General features: G+C 53.1%; 1 long non-coding RNA gene across 1 annotated transcript; it reads left to right on the top strand.

Moving 5' to 3' along the window:
• Positions 1-6,072: 6,072 nt before the first annotated feature.
• Positions 6,073-12,472, top strand: LOC129030784 (uncharacterized). Its single transcript, XR_008500752.1, has 4 exons — positions 6,073-6,269; positions 6,718-6,838; positions 10,701-11,099; positions 11,314-12,472. It is a non-coding gene; the product is annotated as an uncharacterized LOC129030784 (long non-coding RNA).
• The last annotated feature ends 362 nt before the right edge of the window (positions 12,473-12,834 follow it).

Here is a 12,834-nt window from a genome sequence, read left to right as displayed (position 1 = left end):
TGGGCAATCGGCTCTATGAGTCGGGCTCTGCTTCCATCTACAGGCCTAGAAGTGAGGGCAGAGGAGCACTCAGCCTGCCGAAGGTCTGCACAGCTGGGCGGCAGTGGGTGAGATTGGAATTCACTCACCACGCAGCTACTGGGTGCCTGGCTATTGCTGGGAAGCAAGCTGAGGGCAAAGACTGCCCCACAGGGGCAAGATCGGGGCCCACCGCAGGAGGTCACCCCCCAGGCATGCAGGGCACAGAGCTGGGGGGAATGAGCTCCCTCCCCACGCACCCCTCCCCAGCTGTCCCTGAGTCACTAGCACCCTTCCCTTTCACTATCAGGGAGGCTCTGGAGCTGCTTCTTATCCCCCACTGTCCTGTGAGTCACCACCCCACCCTCCAAGTCCCTCCCACATGGTGTGATCAGCATCCCTGCCTCTGCCCACGAAAGTGATTTCAAAAGGCAGAAGCAACGGGTGGTGGGTGGTCAGGCGGGCAGTGCCTCTCACATCCCAGTTCATCTCTCTTCTGTCAAGTGGGGCAGCAGTAGGGCTGAGAAGACTGAATTCAAAGCATCCTGGAAGGCCTTGGGTTGTCAAGGGCCCCAGGCAGCACATGAGGCTTTGAGAGGGGCCCCTGCCTTGTGCCTGGGCAGGCTCCTTCCCTGCTCTGCACACTGTGTCTTGAGCAGGCTCCGGAACCCACCTTTCTACCATCAGAGTGATAGATGGGCTGGATATCAAGGAAGGTGGAGTGTGTTCCTCCAGGTCACAGCCCTGGGCCTCTATGACAGCCCCTTTGAGATGAAGAGACCTGGGCGAGGAGCCTGCAGCGAGGGCGGTGGGGGCATCTTCAGTGCTCTGGCATGGGTTCATTCCTCACGATGCTCCTGCAGCCACCCCAAGCTGAGGACAAGGCCCAGATCCACAGTGGCCTGGGAAGTGCTCCCAGCAGAGTGAGCAGAGCTGGGCTTCGGTGCTGTCTGCCCTCTGTCCTGCTGCAAGGCTAATCACCTTCTGTTTCTGGGCCTTGAATCCCTTTTACAGCATGGGGGCTGGATGCTCTTTGAGCTTCCTCCTGGCTTCTATCCTGGAAAGCGACACCTACTTGTTTGCAGTTGTGTGACTTGGTCAAATCGTGTAACCTCTTGAGCCTCAATTTCATTCTGTGTGAATGAAACAGACAGTGAAAGCCCTGAAGATTAGATTTTTGATAGAAGAATTGTAACAGCAGTGACTCCATAGCCCTTTACCATTTGCAAGGTGCTTCAGACAAAATATGTCTCTGGTCCCTCCCAACAATTCCGCCACAAAAGGTGGTGTTACTTTCATCCCCAGCTTACGGTTTGAGGAACAAAGACCCAGCTATGGGGGCAGGTGCAGAGGTGGGCCTCGCTTCCAGGTCTCAGTCTCTGGATGAAGGGCAAGATCCCTGCAGCTAAGGACGAGGGAGTGGTGGCACAGAATGTCCGGCCTGCTGGGCTTTCTTTCCCAGCCTGGGGCATCTCTGTGAAGGCCGATGAGTGGCGGCCCCTCCCCAGGTGCTGGTGCCAGGCGGCGGGGAGCTGCTTCTGACAGCTATGCAGATAATCGTCACTTCTCCATCACTGCTAATAGCATGTTTAGCTCGCTGACTCCTCTGTTTGCCTGGTGCCTCCCACGGACCCAGAGCTTGGAGTTTCTTCATTGCCTGGGGTGGGGCAGGGTGGCAGAGGGGCATCTCTGCTCCCTCGCGCTGGCTGCAGCCAGCAGCTCCACCCAGGGCCCTGCTCCTGGGAGGTGACTGCAATTCCACGCCTTGGCTCCCAGCACCCCAGGGAAGTACATCTGGGCTCTGGAACAGCAGAAATGGCCTCCTGCAAATCTCCTACCCATCGCAGGACCAAGTGTGGGAAGGCTGTGGTCCAAGGGGTTTTCTCCAACTCTCTGGACCACAGGGAGCCGGCAGGATGGGGGCCAGTCCACCCTCAGATTACACCTTTACCTCTGACTCAGACCCCTTTGCCTCTCAGGCCACCATACGATGTCTCCTGGTTGCAGATCTGGCCATGCTGGAGGCAGGATGGATCCCCAGCCCCTCAGTTGTGACCCTTCCTAGCTTGTTAGGTTAGTAGAAAACTCAGCTCACAATCTCGGGGACTGCTCCTCCCCTGGTTCATCCACAAGCCCCAAAGGTTCATGGGATTCCTAAAAGCAGCCTGACAAATTCCCTCCTGTGGGGAGAAGACCCTGTGGTCTGGCAGGACCCACTGCCCTTGGCTAGGTGCCCCTCCCTTTGATCCTGGGTCTGGCTCCTGCCTTAGGAGCCTGCAGACCTCTGTGGGGCCACTCCCTGGTGACCCACCCAGCCCAGGCAGGATGGGCCCCCAGTGGACAACACTCGGTTCTGTCCATCTCCCTGCCTTGGGGAAGTACTTGCCTGTGGTTTTAATTTACCTTTGACCCTGTGGCACACTTCTGGAATGTTCCCTCCACGAGGGCGGGGACCTGGTCCTGTTCATGGGGATCTCTCTGGCACCTGGAGCAGCTGCGTAGCCCAGATGGCGTGCTCAGTCATTGTCTGCTGCCTGAACAGATATGTGCAAGTTTGTCTTCTCACTCCTCTTAACATTATTTTATGAGAAATTTCCAAGTTTACCATTTTTCTTGGATATATAATAAATAGCCTGCCTTATTGACCCACAGTTCCCCCTCCCACAACTTGCAAAGTATTTTGGCTGACTTGACTTGTTTACTATGGTAAATAATGTTGCTATAAACAGCTGTGCACATATAGCTATTTTTCCCTTTGCAATTATGTTTCTGGGAGGAATTCCAAACAGTGGGGTTAGCGGGTCAAAGGGCATGGCGTATTTATGGTCCTGGATGTGCTGGGACTGCCGAATTCTCAGCCCCCAGGCCACCCCTGTTTTCCCTGAGGTCTAGCTCTGGGTGAACACCCACAAAAGTGTCTGTCTGCCCGAGGCTACCCAGGCCTCTGTCTGGCTCCTGAGGTCGTGGAGCAGACCTCATGGTGCGGGAGCTGGAGGTGGCTGTGGGAGTTTGAGGAGGGCAGGAGGAGGCAGCTGTGGGAGTTGTGGAGATGGCTTCACGGAGCCAGGAGCCCTGTTCCGGGAGGGCAGTGGGACCCCCTCTTCTCCCAGAGCCCTGGCCTTTTCTGGGATGGCTCTCCTGTCCTGGAGCCATCCCGCCCCCTGCAGCTAAGCCTCCACCCCCAGTCTCTGAGAGGGGGCAGTGCCCCCTGTAGGCAGGTGTGTTTGGGAGAAGGGAGGGGACCCAGCGCCTCAGCCTACTCCGGACTTTCTCCTGTGGGCCCTGACGTGGTGTCCTGTGGGGGAGAAGTGCCTGTGGAAGCTAGCTGCTGAGCAAAAGGTCTTTATCACTGTAGAAAACGTGCCTCAGATCTGCCCGCCTTCTGCCTCCATCCACTGGCTCTGCCCCTCCTCAGCTGCTGGAGCCCCCTTTCCCCACCATTAGCCCCAGACCCGCCGGCCTGGATGGTTGAAGGGGAGGGGTCCACGCTGGCCCCTCAGGGGATCTTCCAGAACCTGGCTCCTACTGGAGGGCAGGTTATCCAGGGTGGCCCCTGCCTAAGTAAATCTTCCCATCCTGGGAAGACCTATTCTCTGTCTGGCGATGGCTGCATTTTATGGGGACCCCAAGGCTTTCCCCTGCCATGGGGTAGTGTCTTGGAGGCAGGGCCTGCTGTCTCTAAGGGCTGGTGAGCCCCGGCCCAAGCAGGGCTAGGCAGTGCCCTGTGGCTCAGGCCTGAGTGGCATGGGCATAGCCCGTGCTGGGAGGGAGGAATGAGACTCCCTGTGTCCCGAGGCTCTCCCTTGGAGCAGGGTCTCTCCGTACCTCCTGCCCTGTCCTTTCTGGCTGCAGGTCCCTAGTGGCAGGAAGTTCTGGGAAGCAGTGCAGAAAGAGCACTGGACTTGGGCGTTCTCATCCAGTCTCTGTTACCAATGGGCTGTGGGATCTAGCCCCTACCTCAGTCCTCAGCCAGACATTTGCCTGTGGCCTTGTGCAGAGCCTGCAGCCTTGGCAGGGTGGCTGAGGGTGGCTGAAACCCAGGTTGTGGGAGGATCTGGAAGGAGCCTGGCTCCTGTCTCCCCATGTCCATGTCAGCCCTTGGCCTGACACCAGGAGACCCTCAGGGTTGGGGGTGTCACCCCCCTTCCTGCAGCCTCCGCATCCTCCTCCCATGCCCCACTCTGCTTTGCTGCTGGCTGGTGCAGGAGACAATGGCTGTGGGGCGTGTGGGTGCACGTAGAGGGGGCCTGCGTGGGTTGTGTGATTTTCCCGGACAGGCAGGCGTGAGAGGGAGAGGAAATTATTCTGTCTAAAATCTCAGAGATGAGTCCTTGAGAGCTGGCAGAGTGACTGCTTCCCGTCTGGGTGGGGAGGCAGGAGACAGGGTGGGCCGTTCCCAGGGGCAAGAGCAAGGCAGGGCAGGGCCAGTCCTGGAGAGAATCCCAAGAAGGCCACAGCAGCACAAAGGTAAGCCCTCATATTTCCCACGTGTCACCTGGACAAAGAGCCATGATGCTCCCCATAACAGCTGGTCCTCACGAGAATCCAGAGAGCTCGCTAGGGAGGCAGACATTATGATAACCCAGTTTACAGATGAGGAGGCTCTGGAGGGGTTCACTGACCTGCCTAGGTCACAGAGCCAGCCCGTTAGCGATAGAGCCAGAGCTCGAACCCAGATCCCGAGGCACATCCTCCTCCGAAATGACCACAGGGAGGTGATGTCTCTGAAAGCAAAGCCAGAGAGAGCCACCAAGGCAGACAGGGGCTGCGGTTTTGTTCAGGCAGAAAATGCCAAAAGTGCCACACTCCCACCTCACCCCCACCCAGCCTTCATCCTCAAAAGTGCATCTTTCCTGCTGGAGGAGGGGAAAGGTTGAGCTGGGAAGACATCTTCCCTCCTGTGACTCTGAGGCCCAGAGGCTGGGCTCCGCAACTCTCTGGGATTCACAGGGCGCCTCCTGCGGGACTTCTACATCTCTGCCATGACAATGTTTATCTATTTATTGCCACAGAAAAGGAGCCAGATAGCAACAGCTAGAAACTGAACCCTCCATGGACTCTCTCCCTCCTTCCCTGGCAGCAATTCACCTGCACAGTGGGAAGTCCTGCAGCGATGGGCCAGGTGAAGTGGAGTGGGCAAGGGCTCTTGGTGAGGTGTCATTACGGTAGTCATCCGGGCTGTTCACAGATGTTCAAGTCTCCTTTACGCCAGGCCCGTGGTAGGATTTGACTTCTCCATCCACTTCAATTCAAGCATGGCCATGTGAGTTGCTCTTACCAACAAAATGTGGGTGGAAGCGGGTGGAATGTCACTTTCAGGCAGAAGCCTTAGGAGCCCACGTGTGGGCCAGCATGTTCTCTATCCCTGTCTCTGAGATCCTGGACACACCTGTTGAGATGAAACTCTGTCAGACTGGGTCACCGAGTGAGTGTGATGCCCAGAGCCCTCCTGCTGACTCAGTGGACATACTGCATATGTCAGAAATAAACTTTGCTATTTTCATCCACTGAAACAGTGGGCTACTGGTTACCTCCATAACCCAGCCTATCAGCCTCGATGCAGTCACCAAGCTAGCCAGTAAGATCCCCGCCCAGGATTTTAGAAATAGGACCTACAACTCTCTAGAGGGCTGGGCCCGTAAGGTGTAAACCTGGCTGCTGTGTTTTGCACTGTGAGATTGTGGAAGCAGAGAGATCATTTTTCAAAGACAGAGAAGGAAGTGTTCTGCATGTGTCTGATTGAAGAGATGCCCTGAACAGGCTAAGTGTGAGCAACAAGGCTGTTTATTCACTCGGGTGCGAGCAGGCTGAGTCCAAAAAAAAGTCAGTGGAGGGTTGTGGGAGTGGAGTTAGTTTTATAGGCTTGGGGTAGGTAGTGGAAAGTTACAGTTAGGGGCAGTTTTTTTGGGCAGGGGAAGAATGTCACAAGGTGCATAGTCACGAGGTGGGGAGAGGTCACGAGGCACAATATTACAAGGCGGATGGATTAGTTAGGGTAGGGCAGGAACACATCACAATGGTGGAGTGTTGCAAGGTCGGTTCATCAGTTAAGGCAGGAACTAGCTGTTTCTTCTTCTTTAGTGGTTCTCCTAGTGCTCCAGGCTTTGTGACTCCAGGAGGCCTGTACGTGTGGGTTGCAGGGGTCACAATGGCTTGACCATGGTGCAGCCTGTTCAGAGGACCTTACAGGAAGCAGGCACACAGTAAGGAGACGTGCAGAGCCCTCCCCAGGATTCTCTCCGCTGCCTAAGGTCTGGATGCATAAAAATCCTTGTGTCCCGGGAAACTCTTCCCCTTTTCTTAGACAAGCTTGGGTTGGTTTAGGTTGCACTCAACCACGTGTCCTAAAACAGAGTAAAAGGGGACATGGGAGAAGCCTCCCTCTTACAGATGAGGCACTGAGGCTCAGAGTCGCCAGGTGCCTTGTTCAATATCATAGGGCCATTGAGGACTAATGTTCGCCTGCTCCCTTTCTAGTGAAATAATCCAAACAGTAAAGATCCATTGTGAGTCCTCCCTCTCCCTCTCCTATCCCACTCTCCAGAAGTAGCCACTCTTAGTAAGAGTTTGGTGGGCTTTGTATCAGACCTTTTAAAAAAGGTGTTTATCAACATATATGTATATAATATTCATACAGTTATATTGGAAAATGGGATATTGACCTCATTTTTCTGAAATTCACTTTTTTTCACTCTTCAGATTGTCAATATTGCCAAATTCTAACTGTGCCTGGCGAATCTGGTGATGTGTCTGCGAGGGAGGTGGTGATTAAGGTCGGGGCCACCTTGAGCCTTCGTGTGTCCTGACTCAAAGGACTGAGGTCAGAAAATCCTCCGGGCAGGGCTGAGACTTAGAGTCAGGGTGGAGCCTTCCAGGAAGTGGTGCAGCCCCTCTGGGTGGACGGCCCCTCTGGCTAGCTCTGACCTGGAGAGTTCAGCCTTTGGTTTCAGTAAAATTTGCTACCCCGTGGAATCCTCCCACTGGCCCGGTACCTCCCCCTTAATTTCTGGGGCAAATTGCATTAAATGCCTTCCTTCCTCCCACAGTGGGCCAGGCAGGAGAGAGGCTGTTAGCTGTGGGGTAGGGAGCGTAGCCCCGGATGCTCACCTGGTAACCCCAGTAATGAGCACTGTGGAGGCAGCCACAGACACCCTTATTGACCAGGAAGAAGTCAGGAGCCCAAAGGCAGAGAACCAAGGGCTGCGGGCCTGGAGAGAACCCAGGGAAGCCTGGACAGCCAGAGGCAGGCAGGCAATTAAAGGAGGGGGTGGAGTTTTCAATTAACAGCTCCTCTGCTAGAAGCAGGTAATTAACGGATTAGCAAGGCTGTTAACAAGGCTGCTTGCTGCCAGTGAGGAACCTGGCAGGTGCTGCCTTGGAGAAGGAGGACCAGGCTCCAGATTCCACAGGAAGGAAAGGACTCTTCGGAGGCAGGATCCTGAGGGCAGCTGAGAGTCATGGGACTCAGCAGGGACACAGTGAGCAGGCTGGAAGGGCGGGAGGCAGGTCAGAGGGGATGGGGCAGTATAATCCCACTGTACCCTGGCCTTGCAGGGTCCCTGGTTTGCAGAGCCCTCTTTGCCTGGGAGGGGCTAAGGAGACAGTGTATGAGAATATCTGGGGGTCATGGTGTTGACACCCCTGGAATTGGCACATTACCACACAGCTCACACGTTTTCACAGTGGTTTAGGGGGGAAGCTGCATAAGGCGGGGTTGACAGCAAGGACTTTGACATTAGACACGCTTCAGTTAAGCCTCGCTCCCACTTCCCAATCTAGGGGACTAGGGGATCCTCAGACAGCCCAGATGTTCCTCAGACTACTCAGCACCTTTCTAGTTAGGCAGGATCATGCCAAATTCTAAAGGAGTCAGTGTGCACCTCCATCTGTGTCTTCCCCTGCCAGGGAGTTGGCAGAGGCCACTGTTCCAGACAGCAGAGCCTCAATCAGCCTGAATCCCTGAGCAACCTGCATGGAACAGATTCCCTCACCAGCCCCCATGAGTGGGAGTGAGAGGTAAACTACTGTGTTAAGTTATGAGATGTTTAGAGCTGTGTGTTATAGCAGCATAACCAAGCCTACCCTGACTATTACACAGAGTCAACCTCACCTTTGTAAAATGGGTAACAATGATACCACCTGGAATGATTATTGTGAGGTTGAGTGACAGGATATATGACTTGGCTGAAGGGTACACTTAGCTCCTGGACCCCATACCCTCTCCAAAAGCTAGGAATGTTGCCGTGGACCAAGAGCCAAGACCAGGGACATTTGATTGGCCACTTCTAGCCGAAGAACTCCTGTAATGCTTAGCAAAGTGTTTAAGGGTTGAACACACCCGGGAGGGGCCTGATCTGTAATGCTTAGCAAAGTGTTTAAGGGTTGAGCACACATGGGGAGAGGATGGTGGAAGCCTGGTCTGTGCCCTCCGGAAAGGCTTGGCCAGCTCCCTCTCTCTGGCTTCTCCAGTTCTCTTTTGTCCCCAGTATGGGGAGAGAGGCTGGGGGCTGCTACCCCAACTCTTGCTGGCTGGAGCTGTGAGCATTGCTTGTGGTGGTGCTGGGCTCTGGGAGGGCTTCCCTTGGTTCTTGAAGGCCCCAGGCCATAAGTGACTCTTGTGACCCCATCAGCAGCACAACTTTCCCTCTGCCCCCTCTGTTCCATAGCAGCCCCCAGCTTTGCCTCCTGTCCTGCCACACCTGGACCCCACCACCTTTCCGTCATAAGTCTCCAGCCTGTCCCCTGAGCCGGCCCAACTTCCCTCCATTTGGGAGAAGCAGTGGAAGCTGCTGACTGTTCTCCCCTTGTTTTTCAGCCTGTTCCCCACTGTTCATGTTTGGTCTACAACATCAAACCCATTTCTTTTTCAGCTGATCTCATTTCTCCTGGAGTTTCTGATGCTCTGAGTCCAAAGCCTAAGCAACTGTATTCTTTTCACTCTCCAAATATGAAGCCCTCTCAACCTGGCTCGGCGGTTGGCTCCCTGCTCTGAGCCAGCTCACCTGATCCTTTAGAGGAAGAATTTTCCAAGCACAGGCTTTAAAAATGTCCTTCTTAGCTTGTGCATATTCTATTTGCACTTCCCCACTCACTCAAGAAGATGCCATTTCCCCCACAAAGCTGGGAGCCTTAATGCCCATCTCCAGCACCCATCCTGCCCACCATGGCTGAAGTCACAGCTCTGGGCTTTGAAATGCACAAACACAATCAGAGGTCAACTCCTGTCATTTGAGGATCCCTGATTAGAAAAGAGTTTGATATACAAGCAGGGTATGTATGGAAATAAAAAAAAATTAGAAAAAAGAGAAATAAAACTGGACACACAGATCAGCAGGGGTTAGCACTCTCCTTGTCACTGTCACAAACAAACCCCTGTTCTGGTTCATGCCAGCCACTGCTACCCTTACAACCAAAAGTACAGTCACTAGGCCTGTGCTGTCCAGGGCAGCAGCCACTAACCAAGTGTGCCTGATGAGCACTGAAAAGGAGCTCAGAAATGTTGAGATGTGCTGTGTGTAAAATACACACTGAATTCTAAAACTGGGGATTAAAAACAATGGGAAACACCTTATCAATATTTTCTATATTGATGATACATTGAAATGGTAGTATTTTGAATATATTGGGTTAAAATATATTATTGAAATTAATTTTACCTGTTTTTATTTTCTTTTTTTTTTTTTTGACGTGGAGTCTCGCTCTGTTGCCTAGGCTGGCGTGCAGTGGTGCAATCTTGGCTCACTGCAACCTCTGCCTCCCAGATTCAAGTGATTCTCCTGCCTCAGCCTCCTGAGCAGCTGGGATTACAGGCACCCATCATAACTCCTGGCTAATTTTTGTATTTTTAGTGGAAACACAGTTTCACCGTGTTGGCCAGGCTGGTCTTGAACTCCCAACCTCAAGCCATCCACCCACCTCGGCCTCTCAAACTGCTGGTATTACAGGCATGAGCCACCACACCTGGCCTCTTTTTCTTTCTTAATGTGGCCACTAGAAAACTTAAGATCCCCATTGCAGTGCATGTTGTATTTTTGTCACATATCGTTGCACTGGGCACCACTCCGTCACTCCTGCCATGTGGAGTCCTGCCCTTGGAATGCCGTGTTTTTGTTTCTTACTGCTGCTGTAACAAATTACCACCAGCTCAGTGGCTCAGAACAACACACATTTATTATTTTGCAGTTCTGGAGGTCAGACTCTGATCTGGGTGTCACTGGCCTACAGCCAAGGTGTCATCGGGGCTGCGTTCCTTTCCAGAGACTGTGGAGAAGAATCTCTTTCTATGCTTCTCTGAGCTGCCCACATGCCCTGGCTCATGGCCCCCTTCCATTTCCAAAGCCAGCAATTGTTGTGAGGCTTTCTCACACTGCGCACCCTCACGCGGACTCGCCTACCTCCCTCTTGCACATCCCACCTGAATAATTCAGGATAATCTCCTGACATCGAGGTCAGCTGATTAGTAACCATAATCCCATTTGAGCCCTTAACTTCTCCTTGCCATGTAACCTAACATATTCATGGGTTCCAGAAATTAGGACTTGTACATCTTCAGGGCCCCTCTTCAGCTGCCCACATGCCAGTGCCCCGTGCATGTGTTTTCTTGTTCTGTGCAAACTGGCCAGGTCTTGGAAATGACTGGTGTGGGGACACTTGCTTCATTTTCTCCCTTTTCTTGATTATAGTCCAGAGATCTGCTGGGGCATGGTGTGTCCCCAAAGAAGCTGATTTCCTTCTTGAAGGGGGTGAGAAGAAGGGAGAATGTGACTTGACCAAGCCAATCAGCCAACTACCTTCCCTCCCAACAGGAGTTGATTTGTTCAGGAGGGGGCATGTGACAAAAGCTGGGCTGCTCAGAGCCCATCTAAGGACTTCACTGAAATGCTGACATAAAGCAGCCATTTGTGCCACAGGGGGAAAGCCAGCCTGAAATGAAACTGTCTCGCAAAGAAATAGAGATGAATGACTTGTAGAGAACTGGAAACAGAAACAAAAGAAACTGGCAGAGAAAATATTGCAAGTAAATGTTGAACCTCCGGATTGAACCATGCCTGAGTCCCTCCTGGCTCTGACTTTTCAGTTAGGTGGGTCCACACATTCTCTTTTTCGGCCAAGCCATTTGAATGGGATTTTCTGCTATTTGCAAAATAAAGATTTGCAATGACTTAGAGAGGGGTTAAAGCTGTATTTGATCTGGACACATTAGAGTACCTAAAGCCTGTCCTCACCCAACTGTCTCTTCCCACCGGTCTTTGAGGCACAGGTCCTAAAGGAATGCCCTGTCTCTCCTTCCCCCAGATCTCCAAGAGGACCCTCCTGCCTCTGCTTCTCTTCCTCCCCTGGAGTCAATTTTGCAGTGTGCTGGTCAGCCTCATCCAGCCCCTCTTTTCTGGGAACTGCTCTAACTCTATGGCTGGATTGACTGGCCAAGAGACAGACACCAGGGTGAGCTGGATCATCAGACAGTCTCTCCTAGGAATGTGAAATACGAATTCAGAGAGGCCGGCAGCCCATTGTCCATGGGAATGCAGAAGCTATAGGGCTGAGAAACCCCTTTCCATCCAGAGGGAAAGAAGGTATAGTGGGTGAGGGGAGAACAGCAGAGGCAGGCAACCCTGGGGCCAGGGGAGCCAGAAGGAGCAGCTGCCTCTGTCTCCAAGGGCTTGCTAGCTTGAGGTCAGGTCCTTCCTGAGGTCTGACTGCTCCTCTTGCCCACTGGGTCTGAAATAAATCAATTATCACCCGCCCTTTTTCCCAATAGATGAGTTGAATCAATTTCTATCACTTGACATCGGAAGAGCCTTGAATAAGCCACACTTCCCATTCCCATGCTTGCCCTAGGACCCACTGCCCCAGATGGGGAGAAGGCCAAGTGAACACCCGGCCTTCAGGGACCCTCATGGAGGCAGTTCTCTTCCCCCACTTTGTGCCACGCAGGAGAGGCTGCTGAGACTGCAGCAATGACCTGGGCTGCCTGGGGTTACTGAAGGCAGCAGGAAGCAGTGTTGGGTTGAGTCCCCGGTTTCCGGACTCCACACCTGGTGGCCCACGCAGCTAGCTACCTAGTCCACAGCCGTTCTCCCCTTCCTCTCCCTCAAAGCCAAAGGTGGTTACACAACACAGTACAGCCCATGACAGGCAACTTCAGAGTGGGGCTTCCAGGACAGCTACTGCTTTCCTGTTGGGCCTGGTGGCTCTTCACTATACCTTTCCCCTTCCCTATATTCCTCCCTGGGGCACAAAGTTCTGCCTGAAGGTGTAGCAGCAGGTATTTGTGACCCTGAGGATGAAGGCACCTGGTGAGGAAGTCAACATAGGGAGCTGGAAGGACCCTGGTCCCCTATAGCCTCACCATAGCCCCAGCAGTGGGACCATCATGGATCCTGACCTTTGGGCTTCTCATTACTCAAGGAAAAGAAAAACCCCAAACCATGTTTGCTTAAGATCCTCTTGTCAGGTTTCTGAGTCTTTATTATTTGCAATTATAACTGATCCATTCCTATGTCCTCTGGGAATCTGGGTCATGGGTGGAGTTTTCTGGTGAGAAGGAGAAGGGCTCAGGGACTCTCTAATTTCATCATTTTGCCCAGGGTCCAGTTTCCTCTCAAGTTTGCAAGGACACATGGAAGGTCAGCAGAAACTTGGCCATCTCAGTATCCGGTGGGTGATTTTTACGAGGATTTCTCATCACAGAGGATGGGAACCCAAAGGAGAATGGCCGCCACTGGAGCCTTTCCTCTCCCTCCACTGCTCAAAACAGCTGAACTCTGTGTCAGTTGGGCTGCAAGTAAAGAAAACTCAACTAGTGGAGGCCTCATT

This window comes from Pongo pygmaeus, chromosome 12 (assembly GCF_028885625.2).
Source record: "Pongo pygmaeus isolate AG05252 chromosome 12, NHGRI_mPonPyg2-v2.0_pri, whole genome shotgun sequence".
Taxonomy (NCBI): domain Eukaryota; kingdom Metazoa; phylum Chordata; class Mammalia; order Primates; family Hominidae; genus Pongo; species Pongo pygmaeus.
Note: the sequence above shows the minus strand (reverse complement) of the source record. Positions and strands in the feature narration are given on the sequence as shown.